Raw genomic sequence first — 24,601 nt, 5'->3', positions numbered from 1 at the left:
GTAGTAAATCTTTGACTTCTCTTTATACAGATGAGGTAGAATATGTTAAGAGAAACTATGTCAAGCACACCACAGATTGGGACAGTGTTATTCCCTCCCTAGCACATTGGAACTATAACAGTATGGACCTCCACACATTGAGACAGTATATAATCAGTCTTGACCTTCACCTCTCCCCCACACATCGGGACAGTGTAATCTGGATGGACTTCCACCCCCTGGGGACTTGTTATCATTCAATTATACAATAAAGATAGGCAGGGCAGACCTAAGATAAGGGAGACCCTCCTGACCTCCTGTTACACCTCCAGAAATCACTGCCTGTTGCATGTGCTGGTCGGAAGCTTCCAAAATGTTGTATTTGTGGGGAGTCACCCACTATATATGACCTATGGCCTACATTCTGATCATCCTGATCATTGTGGAATTGGTAGTTGGTTGGATGGGTAGTGAAAGGTATGTCTCGAAGGGTATCTGTTCCTATAGCTTCTATATTCAGACAATACTTTATCTTATATATATATATAGTTACATATTGTTTTACAAAAAAGTCATCTGATGTGTTTTCATCTTATTAATTTTCAGAAATATAATTCTAGGTAACTGTATCTGGCTGTGAAATGTGATCATCAACAACAATCATTACCTAATCATAGAAAACATAATGCTTGGGGTTTATTTTTCGAATTGTTGTTTTGTCATTCAGCAAATCTCCATAGAGTATTAATATAATTTGACATAGTTAATAACATATCGTTGGAACCATAGAGTATTAATATAATTTGACATAGTTAATGGCATATCATTGGAACCATAGAGTATTTATATAATTTGACATAGTTAATTGCATATCATTGGAACCATAGAGTATTAATATAATTTGACATAGTTAATGGCATATCATTGGGACAGACTCTGCAGCATATTCCATTAAATTGTGAAAATACATTTCTTGTCACAGAACACAAAACAATCAGCAATTCAATATATTTCCTACATTTATCAGCACTTTAAAGCTTAATGACTTACATTATCTAATATCAGAACAGATTATAAAATTCCACTGTGTGTATTATGGTAAAAACACAATCAAGATCCAATTTTTTTACATCTTTTTAACAATCGACTTTCTTCAAATTATAATATTTTGTTGATCATTCCAGTTGGGGAAAAAACAGCTTACATTTTACATCAGAAAAGGCCTTATTTCCTAACAAAATGATGATAAGTCCAGTATAGAAAGATTTATGAAGGATTAGCTTGTTATAGTCGGCTAATGTTTTCCTTCAAAAAAAGGAAATAGCATTGTGATTGGACCATCCTGGTTGATAATGAACAGCCATGGTGTTCAAATATCTCTCAGATTTTCAAACCAGACCTGACAGTTTATGAATCTCCCTTGGATTGAAATTGCATCAGGCAACCTCTTCAGAAGGCTGTTAAATCTGCTCCGTGGTGTAGAATAGTGTTACATTATCGGAAAATTATCCCTTGCAATTTTTATTTCAATTTTCCATAAGCCATGCTCAGCAGAGCGTTAAGTAACATCCTGTGAATCGAAGTCGAAAATTTCCATTAAATGAGTCTCTCTGGAACTCTTCAGGGCGTGAAAGTAGGGTTTGATTACGTTGGTCCCCACAAATCAGACGCCCGAGTGTACATTTGTGCGCGACACAATTGCCGATGCTATTCATTTTGCAAAATATACAGGAATTTATTGCACATCTTGCCGCATCGATGTCAATGTCGTGAAATGGCATTGTGAAAAAGCATTCACTTGTTCAGCTCGTCAGTATTGGTGAAATAACTGGCACCTATCACTGCTTTTAACATCAAACAAGAGATATTAGAACACGATCTTCAACTCAATGAATCAAAAATCACGGCAGTTGTAGGGAAGGGACAAAGGAGAATGAATCTTCAGAAATAAAACATCCAGGGCGATAACATTCCTCAGAAAAAAAAGAATACAATTTCCATGCATTTTATTGAAAAAAGTATTTCTGTGTTTTGGAAGAGAAAATCAATATTCTGTCCATTATAAACAATTTAATCTTTTCGTCTTGGTCTGCTCTTCTCGTGTCTCAATGTACGAGATAAAACGTCTGATACCCTGCACGACAACTTGACAGCTTTCGTTTTTACGTAGCGGTATACATGTGTTCACAGCATTGTAGATGCCAAACACGCTCCATGTCGTAGGAGTCTGGTACAATGCGACTTTAGGGAGTCCTGACAAGTGAAGTAGTCTACCATCTTACGCAGCCCTCAACTGTCAAACTCTTGATCTCATTGGAGGAAGGATCTGGAGCTTGTGGAGCTGCACACAACTTGCACTTCCTGCACCAACACAGCACGAGGTCTCCTGCGTCATTAAGTGTGCACATGCAACTTGTTGCTTTATTTTCATGATGAGCTCCATTCCCTGATGACCTGCTTTTACACAGGAATGGATTTTCTAAACATCCTTTAATTATTGCCTGCAGCATTTATTACATTTTCAAGTGTTATCAACAGTAATTACAAAAAAAAAAATCTGAATTTGGAACAACACATATCATGGAAAACATCAAAAAGAATATAGATTACATAAAAAATCTTATAGATATTTCTAATGAACTGTATCTACTTTAAAACACTTAAGTTTTTAGAACATCCTGTATTTTTTCCTATAGAAATCCAAAGCAACAGCAGTGTCAGAATCCTATTAGCTGTTACTTTATTACCTAAAAACTCCGATCCGTGAACAGCATTAAAGATGTATGTGCATCCGATAAGATTTAATCGTTTTTCAGGACAATAAGAACGAAATGCAAGACTGAAAACATTCATTACATTGAGTAGGTGTTAGTCGTGATACAAAGATTAAAGGATTTGCATTTGTAACAAAATGGCAAGAAAAAAGAAGAGAGAGGCGAATCTTACGTAGAAAACGCCCAGAATGTGACAGGTTCTTGTCTAACGACTGCTATCAGTCCCAGAACACAACGGGTTTTAAGGATATCCACCCACCCCTTCAGATATAATATCCAATTCCGTATCAGTCAACGAGAGGCCGGCTGTAATTTATCAGGAAACCACTGGTAAGAATTGTATCAAGTTCTCCCCTTGATTCGTTTGCACAGCCGATTTGATTGCTCTTGAATTGATATACAATCGACTGGCATCGTGGTTTATCAAGAAATAATGATCGATAAGTAAATCCTTCAAGTCTGTCGAAGAGAGATAGCAATTTTACACGGACTAAAAACATAGTATAAACCAGACTTTAATTGCTAGGTAATCTTCCTGGGCTAGGGGAGACAAGTATGAATCAGAAACCAGCAGCATCAGGACACGTCCAGAATCAGGATATTATCTCTGTTCCGGATAGGAATACATTGAAAAATGTTGACTGAGGACCCTCTGGTCACAATATCTCCTTCCACAAATATTGACATATGCCAAGTCAGCAAATACAATGGAGATGTAAAATGTACATAGAAGCGTTTCGAGGGCTTTTGACTCTGTAAACGTCAGAACAGCAAACAGAATACTGATGTAAAATTTAGATAAAATGCTTTTCAAGAGCTTGACAGCGATTTGTAGGGCCAGCATCTACCAGCGTGGTTCTAATTGACAGAACAACACACCGCAATAACGACACAAAAGTGACCAGTATTTGCCGATAATAACACTAGCTGTATTGACTCAATCTCACAATAGCCCCACTGTAGCTCCGAAGGTATGAATAATTCAACTGTGATGGTACAATCATTAGTTCAGACTAAATCAACACACATTTTTGATTTTCAATTTCTACTGCAATTTGAGACAAAACAAACCAAGTTAAAGCCACACAAATTATAGCCATTCAAACGTTTCCATTGAACCAACACCATTATTGATTAAAATTCTACGTGATACACGGATTACATCCAAAAATTTCAAGTAAAGCAACAAAATATCAACACAGAAGTTAAGTTCTTTACATTATTCATAGAATTTAAACGGCTTATCGTTTATTTATTTTATATTTTAGTATGACTGTCACAATACAATTTGGTGTTTATATAATTACCTGACAGTTTTCACATTAATCGTAAATTGCTAGATTTTACACGATTTGTAGAATTTCAATCTTCATATCAAATACATGCATGAAATCAAGATGGATTATATTTTTAATAAGATTTCAACTTTTACCTGATTTTGTAACAGGCCACTTTTCATTAAAGCAATATGTATACCTTAAGTCATTTTATTTTGAGAGACAATGTCGCCTGAAGTAGCAGTGCAAGTATCTGACAATGTAACCAAGTAGCATTGGAAGTTTCTGACAATGTAGCCATTTAGCAATGCAACTATCTGACAATGTAGCCATTTGCAATGCAACTATCTGACAATGTAACCATTAAGCAATGCAACTATCTGACAATGTAGCCATTTAGCAATGCAACTATCTGACAATGTAGCCAAGAGACACTGAAGCTTAGTCAGTGGATGGAATAGGGTAGGATTGTTTAACCCTTTGTCTGGCAACTGTAGAAAAAAAGGCAGGTTTATTTAACCCCTTGTCTTGACAGTTGAAAGAAAATATGGGTGGGTTTATTTCACTTGTTCTCTTGTCAGTCAGTAGGATGATGGGGTTAATTATTGGTCAGCCAGCCTGCTTTTCAGTTGAAATACTTTCAGTGCAGAAAGTTCATGTAACCCTAATGTGGCCTAAATGGAGGAAGCTTTCATCAGTACACATACTTTGTACAATTTCACCGTTTTATCCCTGTTACAGATGGTCCCCCACTTATGAACAACGCCTCAGGTTTCACCCTCGAAGCATTTACATATCTGGGGATTCTAAACAATGTGGATGGTAGTTCCATCCCGCTGTATGGAAACAAGAATCTCTCCTTTACGCAAAGAAATTGTAAAACTTACCTGAAGTCCCCAAAACACTGCCTCCTTGATCCTATACAAAACCAAGATGATACAGAGCTGCAACGAAAAACAAAGCAGTGATAACATCAGAAAAATTACTGCAAGTACATAATGTTGGTTATAGTTTGTAGGTCAAATATCAATGGTTTCATCAAATCTATTTATTGGTAATAGCTGCAATGGTTTTGATGAAGCAATCAGCAATGGTCCAGTCAAGTTCGACATTCAAAGTTATGTCCTCGGAATGAATACAATTATAATGAGCTGACAACCTTGTATTTTTTTTAAAGAACATTGACCAATTCCTTAAGCTACCTCTAATTGCTTTTTATTTTAATTCATTTCACACACACACTTTCAACACTAAATTACATTTAAATACAATTGATAAAAATCGTTGGAGGGCTGCCAAAAATCTATAATATACAATCATTCTAAGACCCCCTTTAACAGGTTCAACACAAGTTTCCCTCAATACCAGAAGTTGAACCTGTACTATCAGCACACAATCGAGAGCTGGACATGGCACTATATATTCTACACCATAGACCATTAAAGTTTTACATTACAAATCTGATCTAATAAAAAGTTATAAACATTTTTGAACTTTGGGAGATAAGGCACTTGTGTTTCATTTACCATAAAAGCGATATATTAATTTTTTAAATGGAAAATAATGTTCCATATATATATAAATATTCATATAACACTTCAATTTGACAGCAAAATCAATAGATGAAATAAAGAGAAAAACAGAACTAGAAAATAAAACCTCAGATTTCCACAGTTTTATGCTTTTATCAATTAATTTGTTTCATTTCGACCGTATCTTAAGAATTGCTAATGAAAGCTAAAAGTTGACTATTTTCACAGACTGTAAATTCAACATTCTTCTATTTACACATTTCGACGCCAATTTTCAAGATACACCTGCCATGTTTTTAGCATTACATTAACATGAATATCTAGCATGCAGAAATATTTTGTCAAGAAGTTATCATAATTATATGCTTTCAAATTGACACAAAAAAAATCTCAATTAGGTACATTTGCAGTAACTGCCCTGGTCCAAGACGGTAAAGTCCAGCGCTTTTAAAGAAAACTAACATTTTCAAGACTTTATTTAAATTCTTAAATCTTCTAAAACCTATGTCACATTATTTTTGTATCTGCAGTGCTCTCAGAAGGACATGAACAAGATAAAGATTCCTGGTCATTAGGAACAAAAATACAAAATTAGGAGCAAATTACTTGGTAATCAATAAGGAACATGGTGTCTTGTTTCTCATTTTGTACTACACAAGCTAACATATGTTAATTGGGATCTGGAAACTCCACCAGGCAGGAAGCTTCTCCAGCCGGGAATAGCTCTGCCCTAGCTCTGGGGCAGCCGCACACCAAACAGGCATCCCAAAACATGTGCACTTTTAAAACCTAATCCAACATGACATTTGAGCCTGTCGCTGTTGCTCCTTTCCCAACACTGTTGCCAGATCGTGTTTGTAAAGGAATGCCTCGTCAGTCACCACGAAACATGTGCCATAACCTATGTTACATACACATGACCCATCTGTTCAGCTTTCTCTACAACCTTGTTTTTTTTTTAATATATGAAGCTTCGCTACAAATACCTTAGTTGTAGTCATCAAAAATCTCTTCAGTGCTTTTTAATCATCAGACACTTTTTCAAATAGATTTCGATTCTTTTCCGTGATTACCTCGACTCCTCAATATCCTCTGAACTCTTCCTACAAATGTATTTGTGATATTTTGACATTTTTTTTACATATGGCATCCATTATCCCTCCCTCTTTGGTTCTCTTCTGATTCTGTTAGAAGCGCCATCATTTCCCCTGATGTCATTCTGATTCTGTTAGAAGCGCCTTCATTTCCCCCGATGTCATTCTGATTCTGTTAGAAGAGCCTTCATTTCCCCCGATGTCATTCTGATTCTGTTAGAAGCGCCTTCATTTCCCCCGATGTCATTCTGATTCTGTTAGAAGCGCCTTCATTTCCCCCGATGTCATTCATGCTTTTAATTATAACAGCCACGTAAATGTTGTACCGATTCATTTTCTTATTTGAACTTTATTTCACTTCAATTATAATCTTCTTCATCTACTTATGTTTTTCTCCTGACATATTGCTATAATTGTACCTTTAATGCCTCCATGTTTTCTTCATGTAAATCAATCTTTGTAACCTGAAAATTAACAAGAGGCCCATGGGCCTAAACGGTCACCTGAGTCTACAGTATTTATTTTTGTTGTTGAAATATGTACCAATTTGAGTAAAAAATAGTATAATGTTAACTTAACTTTGTCAGGACCATAAGCTGATCATTCCTAGACCAATTTTAAGTGAGATCGGCCTATTAGAACTTAGTAGCAAAATAGCGGCCATGGCAGCCAAATTGTATTTCTGATTGACCCCAAAAATAACAACACTTTGTCAGGACAATGATTCGATCATTCCTACAAAGTTTCAGTTCAATTGGCCAAGTAGAACTTTACTTTAAGTTTGAAATAGTTTTTCAAAATGGCAGCCGTGGTGGCCATATTGGATTACTGAACGACCCGAAAAATAACAACACTTTGTCAGGACCATGAGGCGATCATTCCTACCAACTTTCAGTTCAATCGGCCCAGCAGAACTTGATTTTAAGTTTGAAATGTAAAATGTTAACGGACGACGGACGACGGACGACGACGGACGAAAACGGATAGCAATAGGTCACTGGAGCGAAAGCTCAGGTGACCTAAAAACCTTTCTAATCTTAACATTCTTCCATTTAAAATCTTTAAAATCTGAAAATCTTGCTATTCAGAACCTTTAAGGTATGGAAATTTCCTTATCTGAACCTTTTGTTACCAGAAACTTAAACTATATGGACATCATGCTATTAAAAGTCTTATATTCTTGATATTCTGCTACCAATACTTCCTCACCAAGACTAGCTTGTTATTAAAACCTTTATAATCTGAACACTTTTCAATCTGAAACCTCTAAAAATCTTAACACAATCTTTCTTTCTACAACCTGTATAATCTGAAAACTTTTCTATCCAAACCTTCCTTAACTGAACATCTTGTAATGGAAAACCCTATAATCTCGGCATCTTACAACTTAAATCATTCACCCCTGCAATTTTAAACTGGAATTGCCTAGTCTTTGATTTGGCAAGGTTCAAATGCGACTTTAGGGGCGAAATGTTTAAACTTTTTGTAAAATTAACATCATTCCATCTAAAGCCCTCTGAAACATGTGTGTTTTTTACTTCTGGAAGCATACTGATACTGTTTACGTCTCTGCACATATTGATGACTAGTGTCAGGAAACTGGCAGGATTTGCATTTCCAATTCGTCTTAATCTGTTAGGAAATTGTATTCTGCCCAACATTCCCACCAGTCCATGTCATTCTAGCACTTCCCATGAACGTGGACAAAAAATCAATTAAACTTTCCAAAGATTATCAACAAAGAGTAAAAAGAAATAAGGAAGACACAACAAGAATTATCTCCATAGAAACAAAGGTAATTTGTCCAAAATGACTTTCCTCCGACTGTTTTTTTACGTAGGATCACTAATCAGTCATCAGCAATTTGTTTCACTTCCCCAAGGTTCTAATTCATTTCTTGGATACATGCCGCAGCACTCATCACAAAATGATCTACCATACTGACACTAGCCTCCCTAACAGATGATGCGCATCTTATAAATACCTTGAAGCTAGCCTTAAAAAAAACTTTTCATATGGCCACTAGTCAGCTACTGGAGGGTCTGCAGCTAAATTACATCACGGAACAAAAGCCGAAAAACAATGCAGGCCAATTTGTCGAGGAATAAATTGATGTCCTCCATCATCTAGCAGTAATTACAGTTCTCATAAAGCGTCAGAATGAAACAAACAATTCGGAGTCGGCTCCCAATTAAGACAATTAAAGAAGAATGGCTGTTGCAATGACCTTGGAGATGAAAATTAAAGGTTTCAGTAATTGTTTTTTCTTTAAGAACCAGTGCCTAAGAACCCACCACAGTTATGTAATGGTTTTGTATAGGAAGGTATTTCCATACTAAATCTGTACTAGTGTTTCATGTCATTTTGACAGAAATGTCTTTCTTGTTGTGATCAACCTTGCCAACAAAAGAACATTAACATTAACTACTCATCAGGTTGTACAAATATTCAATCGTTGGGCTGCCTCCAAACACCAAAACAACTGGCAAGAATACAATGCTAACATGATTCTAAGTATATAAAGCAGACTGACATAGTGATTTGTTTAATTGTAAAACAGTGTGTGTGATACTATGACATTATTGATGGAATATATAAAAACAAATTTTATAATTCATAAGTCTCAAAAGATTTCTTTTCAGAAAAAATAATAATTAAAAGCATCACGACCAAACAATAACATTTACATTCTCACAAATACTTTTTTGAGATTTTTTTTTTGAGATTTTATATCATCATTAGGAAATAGAATTTTCTGTAGACAAGCACTAAATCACATTTTGAAACTGAACTTTGTTTAAGGCAAAGGGTACCACTGCATAACTTCTATTCATGAAGAAGAGTTCCACTTTAAACCTGTCTTTATGCCTGGAGTATTTATAGAATTTGTAGAATATAAGGCATATAAAAGGAACTAGTTATAGCTCAAAGTTACTTCCCTTAGCAAGATACTCATCTTTCCTTTTAATACATTGCCATTCTAATTCCAGGTAAGCAACACTGGTTAAGTGTATAGGACTGCTGGTGCATGGTTCTGAAGGTTGTTACCTGGAAATCAGGTTTTTCATTCCTAATTTTGTTTCGTTTTCAATTTTTTCTTTGATTTATTTTTCTCAAAAACTCAAACTAAACACAAATATTAATATCCTGTAAAGCATCACAAGATGTGTTTATATGTTTGAAATGCATCTGCAGAAAATGACCTAAACAAATATTTTATAACAATGCCATTTACTTTATAATCTCATTTTTCTTCCATAATGTTTTAGGAGATTCCTGATTTTCATCCTCATGTTTGGTTTGCTCAAATTCAATATTTCGTTGAACAGATCAGCTTAAACTTTGGCATTTTATGCTATTATTTCGACAAGTAGGGATTCTTTTTGGACATTTTGAGAGATTGCCATGTGGTTCTTTCTCCATGAAAAAATGGCAAAGTTGGACAAAACTGGGTTTTTTCCTGGGTTTACATTGTCTTGTAAAATTGTACAAGATATATTCTTTGGAGAAGAATTGACAAAGAATTGGATCAAACTAAACTTTTGTAAAGAAAGTACCAGTCAGATAAAACAAACTGTCTACAATAGCCTTCAAGCATTTATCTGTATTCCTTCTATATAAGCTTCCTTTGCTTGTACAACCTTCAAATTGCTGAAGGGGAGTTGCAGGATTGAAAGTCTTTTCTGAAGCCGTGACAACGGAATAACAGGATGAAGACTAATTAAACAGTCTATATATTTTATATAGCTTTCTTTGGAGTTGGCGGAACATCATGAAAAATTCATCAAACTAGATGAGCAATTCATCAAAATGTGAGCGACCACAAAATTTAAGACTTCCTTTGAGTGTGCTGGTATGTTCTACAGCTTCCTTTATACTCCTCAATGGCGATACAATGTTAAGTTTTACTATTTTGAATTAAGTTTGTGCGCTTGCTATTTTATGGTGATTGCTTAACTTTCTATCAGCTATAAGTAAGATTTTAAGGATTAACTGTGTCTGACTGGTCTTTGCTATGAAACAAGTTACAGTTTTTGTCACAAGCTATTTCCTATTCTACCAACATTGTACATGTACAGTAAAGCATGGCTACTTTTTCTCTATAAAAATTACAATGGTTTTCAGCTGTTCTTTGGATTCTTTTGCTCAGAAGGGGTAAAACAGTTAAACGTTTCCCTCCAATGTACTCCGCAACAAGTAACAACATCACAATTTCCTAGACATTTTTCTAGCTTGTTGCTCGGGAAATAGATGATTTGTTTAATGGCTGTTTTAGAAACTTTTGTCCTTCGATCATTACTGGGAAAAACCTTGAGAACTGTTGCCCTCACATTGACAGCTTCAGATCATATTTCTCCAGGTCCTCCCCAGCAATCTTTTGGACAACAATTTTGACTGTTTTTAAAACAGCCATGAAACAACTGCATACTACTAAAGATATCAAGACTTTTAACTCAACACTCGTGAAACAGCAAATTCAGGAAAGTAAAGATTCTACTGATAATCCCAATTTCATTGTAAGAATGCCTTTACTGCAAGATTTCAACTGGTCATTTCCCCTTAAAATGATAAAGTGTCCTTCAGTGCAACTTTGATGATCGTAAAGTTCTTAAGCGCAACACTCTGCCTAAGTAATCAATGTTGAGACCCTATAAAGTGTGTATTATGCTAAACTTGTTAGATCAACAATTTGTTGTTACACAGGTTTGGGGCATGTTGATCTACTAAACAATCCTGTTTGGACAAGATTATGTGTCCAACAGGTGAACAGATTACTATACAGGTAAAACCATCTGCCAACAGGCCACGTTACACAACAGTGTTGATAGTGCTAAGTACCGGGTCCACCCTTCCTCATATCTACCTCCAGCGTGTGAACATGATCTAGGGTAGAACTAGAAACCCTGATATGCCCTGTTTTGATAAACTCTCCGTTTATTTCCGCCTGATATGTTATCACAACAGTTTCCATCTCTGCCTAAGCTACTACATGGCATGACTGTTGGTAATTCTGAGAAGATGGCATTATCTATTTTTTTTCACAATTGTTATTTTGTTCTTACAACATGGCCATCACTCAGGGAAACGGTATATGTTACTTCCATCTGTACAAATGTACTTGATGACCTTTCTAAATCTTCTAACTAGGAACAATTCAAATGTTTCAAGCTAACGGAAGCCAATCGTACAATCACGGTTGGTATTAAGATCTGATCGCCGTTTCTCATCCATTTATCCATTGTACAGACTGAACCTAATTTTCAGGTCAAATGGATATGGAATCCTAGATTTGATCCAATTGAAAACATGTCAACAACAAATTAGAATTTTTTCAAAATGTGTGTCTGTCTCTTTCAAAACTGAGTCTAAAAAAACAAAATGTGATTTTTGCAAAATCCTGTCTTCAAATTCTTGTCCAACACCCTTAAACTTGAGGTATTATATAAAGTAAAATTTTGTTGTACGACCAGCATTTGTAATGGTGATATCTTGGATAGTTACAGGATTTGACAAAACATTGATGGAAAGGCAAGAACGAATTACATAGGCAATGAGGGAGGTGGCAAACGAATGATGGGCAGTATATACATAGAGGTTTAACTGTAGACTCTCTGACAAGTTGGAGGAAATAATGCTAATTGCTATCATCTTCAAATACACACACATCCCTCTCAATTCCGAAGACAATTCACGGTCTTAGGAGATGATCAATGTACCTCCAATCTTCTATACCACCAGACAAAGACAACTGTCAATTCAGTTCATCATATACACGCTTACATATCTCACTTTATACAAAAGATGGTGGGTGTTTGTACATCGTATTTTGAACAATTCTTAAGAGCTTTAATTTTGTGTCAAGAAGAAAATAAAGTGTTTTTGTACATGGTGGAATATTGCTTTAATTCACTCCGAAGACATTAGATTCTATATCAAATTCTTCGCTATATTACGTGGCACAAATATGATTTAAATTGATTTCAATTTTATTAACAAAGTTTCAGATACAATCTGGTAACATCATTTATCTCAAATTACATTTACAAAAGAATTTTAAACACCACTTTCTTTTTTTACAGTTCGCCTTGAATAACTGCACACAATATAGCACCAGGTGAATTACACCCTTCTAGTATCAAGTATGTACCATATAAATTATCTCCCCATTATCTGCCCCGCCCCTTTCTATTGTCCCTGATCAGTTTAAACGTCCCCTAAGACACCCCTTTCCATTCTATCATGATCTCAAGATGTTAATGGAACAAACATCACACCCTCCTCATGATAATAGACAAGCATACAATCTTGACTCCAGATGTGTTTGACCTATGTTTATAAGTCAATAAAGATACACCCCAGTCGTAATATGGTTCAATGCTTGTCGTACCTGGAGTAAAGACAACTATAAAGGTCTCCAGGCCTAGGATATTAACTACATAATGACCACTCAAGTTAATTATACCTGTCCTGCCCAACCTGTGTACTCTGGTTCCAACATGTTATATCAACATCTTAAATAGAAAGTAAACAGTCTCAGGTAGGGTAACAGTTTACTTTATTGACCTCTCGAGGTTTATTACAATTGACATACAATACGTGGTACAATGTCTGAAGTGTGCGTTTTCCTGTCTTTAGTGTAGAAGTTCCACACGATGCTGTCAAAGTCATCACCAGTTTTTTGTATTGTGTACCCCGTTTGTTCCGTCACGTATCATACTTCGGAATTTCCATGCCACCATTTCCAATCCCAGAAAGAAAACATTCCGTCATTATATCTTCATGAGAAAAATCAACGTGGCGGGGTTAATGATTATGGAGTTAATAGATAAACCACACACGTACGAACTCAACCAAGGTTCAAAGGATTCCTTCTACAAATGTTGACATCTCAATGGCAAACAAACGTTTCGTTTTTCATTCTATTCTAGTAATTTTCACAACAAAGGGCCAATAAATGTCATTGTATATTAAAGAAAAATATGAGTCAATGGGCCGCAACCAAATTTTATGTTATACTAACAGAATCTATAGCTTCTCCTGTGTATAACAGGTACTGGAAACACATTTTTAGAGTGATTCTACAGGAACAGAACAGGCCAATCAGAATGACATTGAATATCCACTTCCTCACGTACTATTCACAGAAACCATGGATAAGAAAACCATTGAAAACATACTTTAAATGTACTGTACGTATTTTAGCAGTAATCGTATTCAATCACCGTCACGCATAAAATTTGCAATGAATTATGATTGGCTAATGTCAGATTTTGTACCTTGTTTTTTCTATTACATCATATTATGGATGTGCTTATTCAACGTGATAATCTTTCCAAAATTAGCTTATGTGTTAAAAATTTGAATGTTCTAAAATAACCATGTTTAGAGTATTACTTTAAGCTCTGAGACCATTAGCCAAGATGAAACTGAATATCCAATTCCTTTGTTATCGCTCCAAGAAACCATGTTAAAAGCAAATTAATGTCTTGTTACCACTTTAAATTTTGAAAAGGAAATAAATTTCATTTTTTCACTTCTTTTAGGATAAAAAAATACTACTGTATACACAAGGATGCTGAGAAACCTTAACACTATACAATTTTTCCCAATTTTTGAAGTATGAAACACGCATAAATCATTCTGATAAGACAATAAAGATCAAGCAAATACATTATTCTAGACTTTAATTTTATTCTAACTGCTGATCATAAAGCAAATTTTAGGTTAAATTATTCATCCACCTTTTCCAACTTTCTATAGCCTGCCTTACAGTAAGTGAGTAAAGTTTTGGGCCCAAACAAACACTCCAACTCTTAATCATTGTTTCAAATGTCAAGAGTGTTATAATCTATGCGTCTTATTCCCAGTGTTATAGTCCGTACTCTGTCCCCAGTACAGACCGATCCCTAATCTGATACCACTAGGACACCTGCCGAGTCCCTAATCGCTGGACTATAGACCTTCCCTAACCGGACCCTCAATGCTCTTATCACAAGGACTTCCCTAGTAGGAGAAGCTAGCTATAGCTGATCAAGTAGTTAGCTGATCGTCTTCAAATATCCAGCGACCAAAATAATAAACAAGGTCAAGTCAGAGTTTTACATAAAGAAGTCATGTGAATGTTCGTCATCTGTTTTGATTGTGTGTCATGATAAATACAGACTTGCAATGGTCCCTATATATCACCACTAAATCGTGATGTTCATTTTTCTGTTTACTTTTCAACGGTAAAATTGTTTAGTTTTGTGAGATTGTTTTTTATTCTGAAACAAATAAAAGGTCAAATTTAAGTTAAATCGAAGTATAGAAGTCAATCACAACAACTTCAGGATAAGTTGTTTTTTTATTAGTTATGGTTGTCTACCGGTTTCGCCCGAACAGTGGGCTTCTTCAGGACGATACCTAAACAAAGTAAAATCAAATATCAACATGCCACTTACCAGTCATTTGGACAGTCAGCTTCATAACACTTTTCCTTGGCTTGATAATTGGATGTATCATATTGTAGCATGTTATAATTGTTTAATATAGGAAAGAAGGATGACACCGAGAAAGAAATGATTGATGTTGAAGCGAAATTATGATATAAATATTGTTTTTCAGCATTTGCCCTGTTACAAGCAGTCAAAAACAATATGAGCGAAAACAGTCCTAGAAATAATGTTGCATGGTTGTAAACTCAACACTCAACTTGATGAACAGAGCCCTGTCTTACTCCTAGAATTAAAATGAAAGTGTGTAGTAGTTATAAAACAACAACCTCGTCTCTATCATTTTATTTCAAAAGGTAAAGCAAGCAACATACAAGAAAATGAATAAGATGCTGTACTTATCGTTCACAGAATATCAAAGTCTTGCTGTGTTAATCTTTCACAGAATATCAAAGCCTTGCTGTGTTAATATTTCACATAATATCAAAGTCTTGCTGCGTTAATCTTTCACAGAATATCAAAGTCGTGCTGTGTTAATCTTTCACAGAATATCAAAGTGTTGCTGTGTTAATCTTTCACAGAATATCAAAGTGTTTCTGTGTTAATCTTTCACAGAATATCAAAGTCGTGCTGTGTTAATCTTTCATGGAATATCAAAAGTGTTTCTTCGTTAATCTTTCACAGAATATCAAAGTCGTGCTGTGTTAATCTTTCACGGAATATCAAAAGTGTTTCTGTGTTAATCTTTCACTGAATATCAAAGTGTTTCTGTGTAATCTTTCACAGAATATCAAAGTGTTGATATTGAAACAGGTTCATGCCCCAAACTTGTTTCCAGTACGTATACCTGTCAGTTATATAAATGATTGGTGCAAAAAGTTCCAACGTTGATATATTAATATCCTGATATAGCTGGTCATTCCTTGGACAGGTGTCACCTATGGCATCTCTTTATTGCCCTGGCAACAGGTCGATAAAGATCATCTAATGACACTGGACCAACTCTGACCAATACACCGCCTGGACATGTGACTATTGCTGACAGCTTTCTATTTACTATGGTTGCCTTTCCCTGCATATATTGATTTAGATATTGGCTCAGGAGAGACCCGACTCCAGGCTCAGGGTCACAAAACATCTGACAAGACAGGGTGACAAACAAACGCAGACATGACTGTGAATATTGCTTCCACCACAGTCAGGCGACAACAACACGAAGCCTTCTCCCTACAACAGTTAGGCAAACCATGATCTTGAATGTTTTGCTACAAGAGATAGGCAACATCATCCCTCCAAGACATGACAGTGAATGCGACAGTGGTGATATATCCTTACTCAATATGAACTTACATTTACCTCCACCATGATTTAACACAGAGGATATGACAATGAATTTTAAATTCCTTCTAACATTTCCCAGGAGTTCCAGATGTTTGTACCCAGGTGTCGTTCCTTCACCAGAACACTAGGCAAAACTTCCTATTATCTTGCCACAAGTACTCCCCTTAATCCATTTTCATTACGTTTGTTTTTAAGCTGAAATAAGACGTGTTTACAGACAATCAGGCACCAGAATCAAACAACTTCATAATGTCTCTGACCTAAATATTCTTTCACTCATTTACCCCTGAAATTTAATAATTAACTTTTCCAACCTTTGAATTGGAAGAGTTCAAATGTGTCTTCAGGGGTGAATGATTTAATTTCACATTTCTTAACATTTTAGAGTTAAATTCTTTACAGTTCAACCACGGTTTCAAATTCTTAAATTCATAAATATTATATTATTTCAATTAATGTTTAAGAAAAATACCCTTTCAAGTATACTTTTATTTTTCAATAATTGGGAATGCTGTTGAATAAAGCATTTAAAATCTAATTAACAAAAATCACTTGATCACCAGTTTTAGAGTTATAAGTAATACAAAATTTTCCAGACAAAATGGTCAAAATTGAATAATTTCTGACTATTGATCAATATAGATTTTTTTCTCATTGACATTTAAAGTATGTTGCTTGCAGCCAGGAAATTTACCACAGCTTGCGCTATCTTTATCGTCATCAAGTGTCGAAGTACTTATCAATACTATTGTATTTAATATGTTTTGCTTGGCATTCTGGACCCCCCCTGTTATTCAACGATTGTACTATGATCGATGACAAGTTTTAATCGCATGTTATTACCACTACACTACAGATCCCTACGTGTGTCCGTTGTGAGAGTATCCACGGCCAGGACTGACTGGGTTCTGTGGAAACTGTGTCCGTCATCAACAATAATTGGTTACCGTGAGGTTATTACACGCTTGGGCGATGATGCAGTGCCTAATTCGCGAGAGAAAGTGATTGGCACCTGCCCCGAGGGCCAGGTACGCGATGATGGCGGCTTAACGAGCCACACTTGTTAGGTAGTTAGCCTAATCCATCACCGCTCAGGTGGGCTTCGCAAGTTTCCATGACATAAACCTTTTACAGTGGTCAGTCTACAAAACACAATGGTGACACCAAATGAACCGGTCAAGTGATATTTTATCCAAGTAGTACCCATCCCCAACAATGTCTTGCAGTGAGATTTAGCTCACTCATACATCTGTAAACTGGACGCTGAACGAGATGTCCAGCTACCAGTATAAATACAGAACATCTGTATTCCAAGTATATTTTTGTTTCAGTCGAAAAAACCAAATTCAATAAGTGCCAAATCCACTACATGATAAACTGTATAAACCCTATTTATTAAACAACAATGATAGAGGAAACCGGACTAGAGTAAGGACCCAATTAAGACTACATGGTCGGGCAGGTAACGCAATACCTTTAAATGTTCCATCAGGGAATCGAACGCTGACCATCTCAGTGAAAGGCTACAGCACTATCCATTGTACCACCTAACCATTTTATGACTTATTTGTCTGTTGATATAAACTGTCATTCTCATATTAGTGTTAGATATAAATGAACATTTGATCATCTTGTTTTCTAGTTATGACGACAACCACAAATAAGATAGAGGTTACACGACCTTGCAAACACAGGAACATTTGATTTTATAAAAATTATTCCTCTGTACCCCCAGTTATATAAATGGGTACAGCATAGAAGTAAGCCTCAAGTAGAAGAGTGACGGACTGGTGTCATGTTTGTTACAATTTCCCATGGCGGAATGTTGCATTATCTTATTTATCTCTAGGATGCACAATATATGTGTGCAATTCTGAAATTCATCAGCATTTTAACAAATTTCAATCAAAACAGGATGCAATATTCCCCACCGAGGAGATTTATCTAATCATTCTGCCTTTAACTAGAATAGCCGTAGGACCCACTGATTTATAGGGGTATCAACCAACATTTTTAAAATTAAATGTTTTAGCACCAAGCTAAGCCTTCATTATACCAAATTTCCTTCCAAATATTTTTACTCTGTCAATATTTTCCCTCTATTCATAGTCATCAATTCAGCTGAATATCTTCTCAAGTTGAAAGCGAATTTGCTTTCCTTTAACAACCAGGCTAATTTCCCCTAAGCCCCCTTGAAGAAACCTTACTATAAACTGTAAGCAGGCAAATCTGTGAAATTCTTCCATAAATCCCCTACTCTTCCACATAAAGCACACTGTGCCTCAATTTGAATGGCATTAGAAAAATCCCATTGAAAACCCTCAACAGGGACTTAGTACGTCCCTCCGAACACACAACAGCCTTAAAAGGCAGCCATGTTGTTACTTGTACTGTCTTGAGTGTAGACAAAAGTGAAAGTGCACAGGCACCCACCTCACACCTAATTCTCCGCCTCTTTAACAATCCCCTTTCTCTTGTATCTGATAAGATCTTTTCCATCTTTCCAACCATTTTCCTTCATCTTCTCTGATAATCTATGTTCTCCATTTCCAAAGAAATTTCCCTTCCACCTTTGTGAAAGTCTGTGCTCCTCATCTCTGAGAATTTTCCCTTCCACCTTTTCGACAATAATCCTTTCATCATTATATATAATCAGCCTTCCCCTTTGAAAATCTACCTTCAAGACCTTTCAAATATACATATGCTTCTTTCCAACATTCTGTCTTCCTTTATCTGATCCTCTTCACTATCTCCCTTCCCTCTCTCAGTTAACTTTACCTTTCCTACAATTAACCCCTCTACAATAATGTTTGATCTTCTTTCACTTTCCTCTAACCCTTGTCTGAGACTCATCATATTCCAGTCTTTCCTTACAACATTCCCTTCTCTATCCCATTCTTCCACACTATTTTATCTTTCATTTTTCTTCCATCCTTTCCTCTACACTTCTGCCATATTGAGGAAACTTTTTCCTTTCGGTATTGGAGCTACATGTAGTTTCTTTGCTCAAATTACTCAGGAACACTGTAAATGACTCGGGAACACTGTAAATCCCTAACATTTTGTGTGAAATTTGAGGTATAATTGTCCAAGTCTTTAATATTGATCAGTCAAATTTGAAAAATACAAACCTCAAATTCAATTAATCCTTTTTTGAATTTAGTCTTCACACCTTTATGAACATCCTTTGTTATCTTTCTTACATTTAATTGAGCAAATTATGTTTTATTTAAAAAAAAAATATATTTAATAATGGGAAACCCTTTACAACGAGCTTTAATCATACAATATAACTACAATCTTACCAAGCCGAGACAACAGAATCTGTCTCACTAACAAGCTTGGATATAAAACTAGAAATGCAGTGGCCGATATATTATTTATAAAACTGCAATGGTATCCAACATGTATTTTATAAGGTTTCACATGAAACTGCCATTGTTATTGCAAATTAGCAGCAGACACTACAACAATAGCACCAGTGGTTCTATTTGATAGTTTTATTGCATTCTGAATAAACCATTTGTTATCAATGTCGTCCTCTTCAACATGTTAATCACTGTTCACATGAGAACAGACCATCCCGTGCCAGGGGTCAGTCATTTAATTAGGTTCAAAGCAATTACTAGTTTGAATGCTGCTTGTGAACTTTCATGGTTAAAAATAAACAACTGTATTCCAAATTTGAAACAAGGTAACCCGAACTATCCACCAGACAAGTACGTTTGTTTAAGGCGAAGACATCATTAATTTTTCAACAACATTTCCTGAACAAGCCTGATCAGTTTCTTCACTTGTCGTTATCTTACCTGTAATTAATTAACACCATACCTTCATCAAAATAGACACACGTTAGCTTCACCAGTTGCAAAGACCAAGTGGATGATCAAGTAGATGATCTTGTGGAAACATCTCTCTGCTAGCTCGTGATGGCTATCGTGACCACGTATTTTGTATAGCCGAAGTTCCCCACCCAATCCTCCACACTATTGATCTTTCTAATCAGTCAAAATGCAATTGGATTTTCAGTAATTCTGTTTAAATCAAAAGTTTGAAATTATGCTTCTAGTATTTACGTAAATGTTGCGAAAGAGACTACCTCTGTCTAGTAAACACGCCATCTTTGATTTTTCTACAGTCGTGCTGTGCACACAGTAAGAACTGTCTGGATAAACAACTTGCCTTGCAGTACAATTTATAAATGTCAAAGGTGTTCCAATATCTCTTTTTTCTCTGACAATGAAAGACCACTGTTCTTATACAAAACTTAATGCCAGAAGGTAACATCATTAAGGAAATGTTCCACTGTATACGTAACAGATACTGTAAGTCTACCTGTCATAAACAAGTACCTAGCTACTGGCTACTACCTGCATGGAAATATTACCTCTGGTCAACAAAATGTAGTTCATTATGGAGATATATAAAGCTTACTCCGAATGTTATCAACTTTGATTGACACAAAGCTAAGACTTATACTTAATGATCACAGCAAATAGATGTTTAGAAGAATACATGTGTTACATTGACCACTTTGACCTTTATCAACTTTGACCTCACATCACTATATGTGTACAATAATAGATTTGTATGACCTTGACTTGATAATTTGACCTCACATCACAGCATAAGTTCACAGTAAGTACTAGATATAATGCCTCTCTTTTCATCTGCAACGTACCTTTCTTACTGTACACACACAAGGTCCTGTTTTCCTAATCCCTTATATATAACAGTGAAACCATGGTATAATGGCCCTCGTGCCTTTTCCTTTTCCTGTTTTTCTTAATTTTTTAATGTTTCTCTTTATTTATCTCCAATTAAACCCTTTCATAATGCCAACACCTGTCCGGACAATTGGTGGCAGTATAATGAGGTTTTATTGTATTGGCAAATCAGTTTATAATGCCACAACTGTGCTGCATAAATGGCAGCAGTATAACAAAGCATTACTGTATATTTAATGCAAAACTGGTCAGAGGGACCACAATGACTCAGTCCTAGACACCGAGGACATTCTACCACATAAACATACATCTTCATGCTGTCTTTAACGACAGAAAACTAATACAACACCAGTAAGTGGAAACTAGACATATGTTATTCTGTTTCATTATACAGAAAAGGAAAGCTTTAATCAGCCGTTCCTTAGAATAGATTTATACACGGATGGCCCTGTGATGTACTGTTATAGAGCGGTGACCAGGACATTTCAAAAGCTTTATGCCTTTTCAATTAAACATTGGACAAAAACCAAAAATGTTATCAACATTCTATCAGGATAAAATTTGTGATTTATCTAAAATGCGCTTTTGAAGAACTAAATAATGAAACAAAGATGATGTTTCGGACTTTTGAAGATTCTGCACAGCTAAGATTAACATTTCCATCTCCCTTAAATTAACATTATCAGGCAGGTTCAGTACAGAAACTTTCATCAGCTTCCTGTGCAAGTGAGCGTGCATGATATAATGGAGATGTATTATCGCCCATCAGTCCAGATCAAAGGGGACGATCTTCTGTAGATTTAATGGTCTGGGAGGGTGACACTATCTTCCTGTACTTCCTCAATCAATACACTATCACCAGGTATCTTTCATTAAGGACAGGCAGTGCCTTATCATTAATTAATTGGATATGTGCATGCCTATAAATGGTTAAACGAAAATTATATGCCAATTATTTTCAGTTTTTTCATTTAATTTGCTATAAATATATTTTTGGACACAATAATTTATTCTTTGATATTTCAATTTTCATATCAGCAAGAAAATTATAAACACTTGGCTTAAATATAATAATACCAAAAGACAAAGTTTTCATTGCAAAATCAATTATTAATGTATCTCCCTTTTTGAAATACATAACAATACCTCTGATGCATCTTTTACGAAAGGCATGTGAACTTGTATACAAAAAATGTGCACTTTAATGAAACTAACCCCCTTTTGAAATATCAGATAAAAATAACTTTACAAAAATCAAGGGAGACAACCTGAACATAAATCACAGGTGTAATACAATAAAGGTAGCATATAACCTTAACTCTAACACAAAACAGTTGGTGTGTATGGATATATCTTTAAGGTCTGAGTTATTGAGTTATTTATGATGCATTTACATGTATTAGACTTCAGGGTCAGAAAAAAAGCAGGGTTTTATTTGCTATCTGTCAATGAAGATCATGACATTTATCAACATCAAGAGACATGATGTATATATCCTATCAGGTTCTTAAAGAGACATCTGTTGGAGTGACTTGGCCATCAATATACAGAGCCATATGTGTACACAGACAGATGATAGATTTTAATTGTGGACAATCCTGAGAATAACTTCACAGCTCTTCTTTCCTTGGAGCCAACCATAGCAAACTCGGTAGTATTGATTCTGTCACAGAAACTTCACAGCCTCGATTCAATCCCTGGAGTTTAAATTTGCCTACCTCGTAAATCTAATATCTTCTTTTATCAATAATTATCAATTTCTGCAAAGAGTATTCCCAACAACAGCTGTCTGTAGACAAAAAATAGGAGATCGTTGTTTGCAAGCTATTCATTCTAATCCTTTCCTCGACAGCTTAGCTTTATCAATATTTCTGAAGGTTTGACACAACTACCACAAACAATCTTTTATCATTTTGAGAAAAAATTTCATCAGAACACTATTTATTCAGAAGACAAAAATCAATGTAACAAGTTCCCCCCCCCCCCCCCCCCCCCCCCCCCCCCCCCCCCNCAGTAAGCCTCCTTCAACCACCTCACTACACCATAGACCCACTACATTGCTCCTATTTAGGACCAGCTACTGGGTACACAACCATAAATATTTAACAAAATTAATCCACAGAGAAAAGACTAATACAATATTCAATTAATCGACTATATAATTTTGTTCTCCCAGTCACGCTTTTACCTATGTTGTCGGACAAACACTAAATTCTTGCATTCTCCAAATCTTCGGGAAAAAAATACAACACTTTTTTTTCTCCGAGAAAAATACATTGTTTGAGCTCTAGTCGCATAATCGATGGTATCACATGATCAATCGTTTGCGAGTACACGTGTAGAACACACTGATACCTTGTTGTACATGATACTGCAGCGGGCACAATCTCTGTCTAAAATCTGACTCCACTGTCCACAGGGGAATGCCTAAGTGTGCAATACTGCCATGTATGCAAATGTGTACAGGGACTCCCATCATAACTCTGGCCATTACTCTCCTACTGAAGCAAGCAGTCATGGCCTCCTGATGGTGGTTGATGCCAAGGATCACACAATGTTGTAACCCAACAGGGATTTCCCTCTCGCAAACCGTAACATTAAAACCAATGTCGCACTTGGTTTTGTTCAATCATCTATTCTCGACAAACTACCTCCAACTTCCAACTCATCTCCCTCTGCATCCCTGTCTACATAGAACAGTCAAATCTGTATTGAGAGACCACCCGAAGGAAAGCTCAAAAGTGGTCTCATGACAAAGGTGACCCTTTATAGGGTACTAATATTTACTTAACTGCTTTGATGGGATAAGATTTGGCTCTTGGGCAACAGGATTGCTTAAAGCTTCGATTTTTCAGTAGAATTAAGAAATAATCATTTGGCTTTGCATCTAAAACCTCGATTGTGTTACAATATTCGTGCAATTATACTTTTTTAAACAAACTAAAACGGTAATACAAAGGTACCATTTAACACGATCATTTAGCTTCAAAGAACATCTTACATTATCAGTTAGTTCCTAGGGATACCTTGAAAACTCAAAGAAAAGATTTCATGGCAAATGACAGATCAATGGGTCTTTTTTTCAAACTTTTGAAAACATTGATTAGAGAACTCAGAAGCGACTGAGCGAAGATTGAAGCTACACTGTATACAAACTGTCAAGCAGAGTTCTAATTAGTGTTGAACTTCCCCAGGGGTACCTGTGCTTGTTCTGTTTTGAGAGGAGAAAGGAATAGTCCAACACAATTTGTTCCTACAATCATACCTGATTAATCATCAATGATTGTAAAGATCCCCACGGTAATCACAGGTAGACATCATACTGGCCACCCCGGGACATTATATACAACTGCAACGGTAATCACAGGTAGACATCATACGGGCCACCCCGGGACATTATATACAACAGCCACGGTAATCACAGGTAGACATCATACTGGCCGTC

The 24,601-nt window shown here is 35.8% G+C and overlaps 1 protein-coding gene across 15 annotated transcripts in view; it reads right to left on the bottom strand.

The window, feature by feature from the left end:
- LOC110445068 (poly(rC)-binding protein 3-like) overlaps positions 1-24,601 on the bottom strand; it is a 253,951-nt gene that overhangs the window by 214,976 nt on the left and 14,374 nt on the right. For all 15 annotated transcript variants that reach the window (XM_021489436.1, XM_021489426.1, XM_021489425.1 and 12 more), the window contains exon 2: positions 4,918-4,974. The gene's annotated coding sequence lies outside the window, so the exon portion shown is untranslated. The remainder of the gene's footprint in view (positions 1-4,917; positions 4,975-24,601) is intronic.

This window comes from Mizuhopecten yessoensis, unplaced genomic scaffold (genome assembly GCF_002113885.1).
Source record: "Mizuhopecten yessoensis strain PY_sf001 unplaced genomic scaffold, ASM211388v2 scaffold2711.2, whole genome shotgun sequence".
Classification (NCBI taxonomy): domain Eukaryota; kingdom Metazoa; phylum Mollusca; class Bivalvia; order Pectinida; family Pectinidae; genus Mizuhopecten; species Mizuhopecten yessoensis.
The sequence above is the reverse complement of the archived record's forward strand: the minus strand, read 5'-3'. Positions and strand labels throughout refer to the sequence as shown.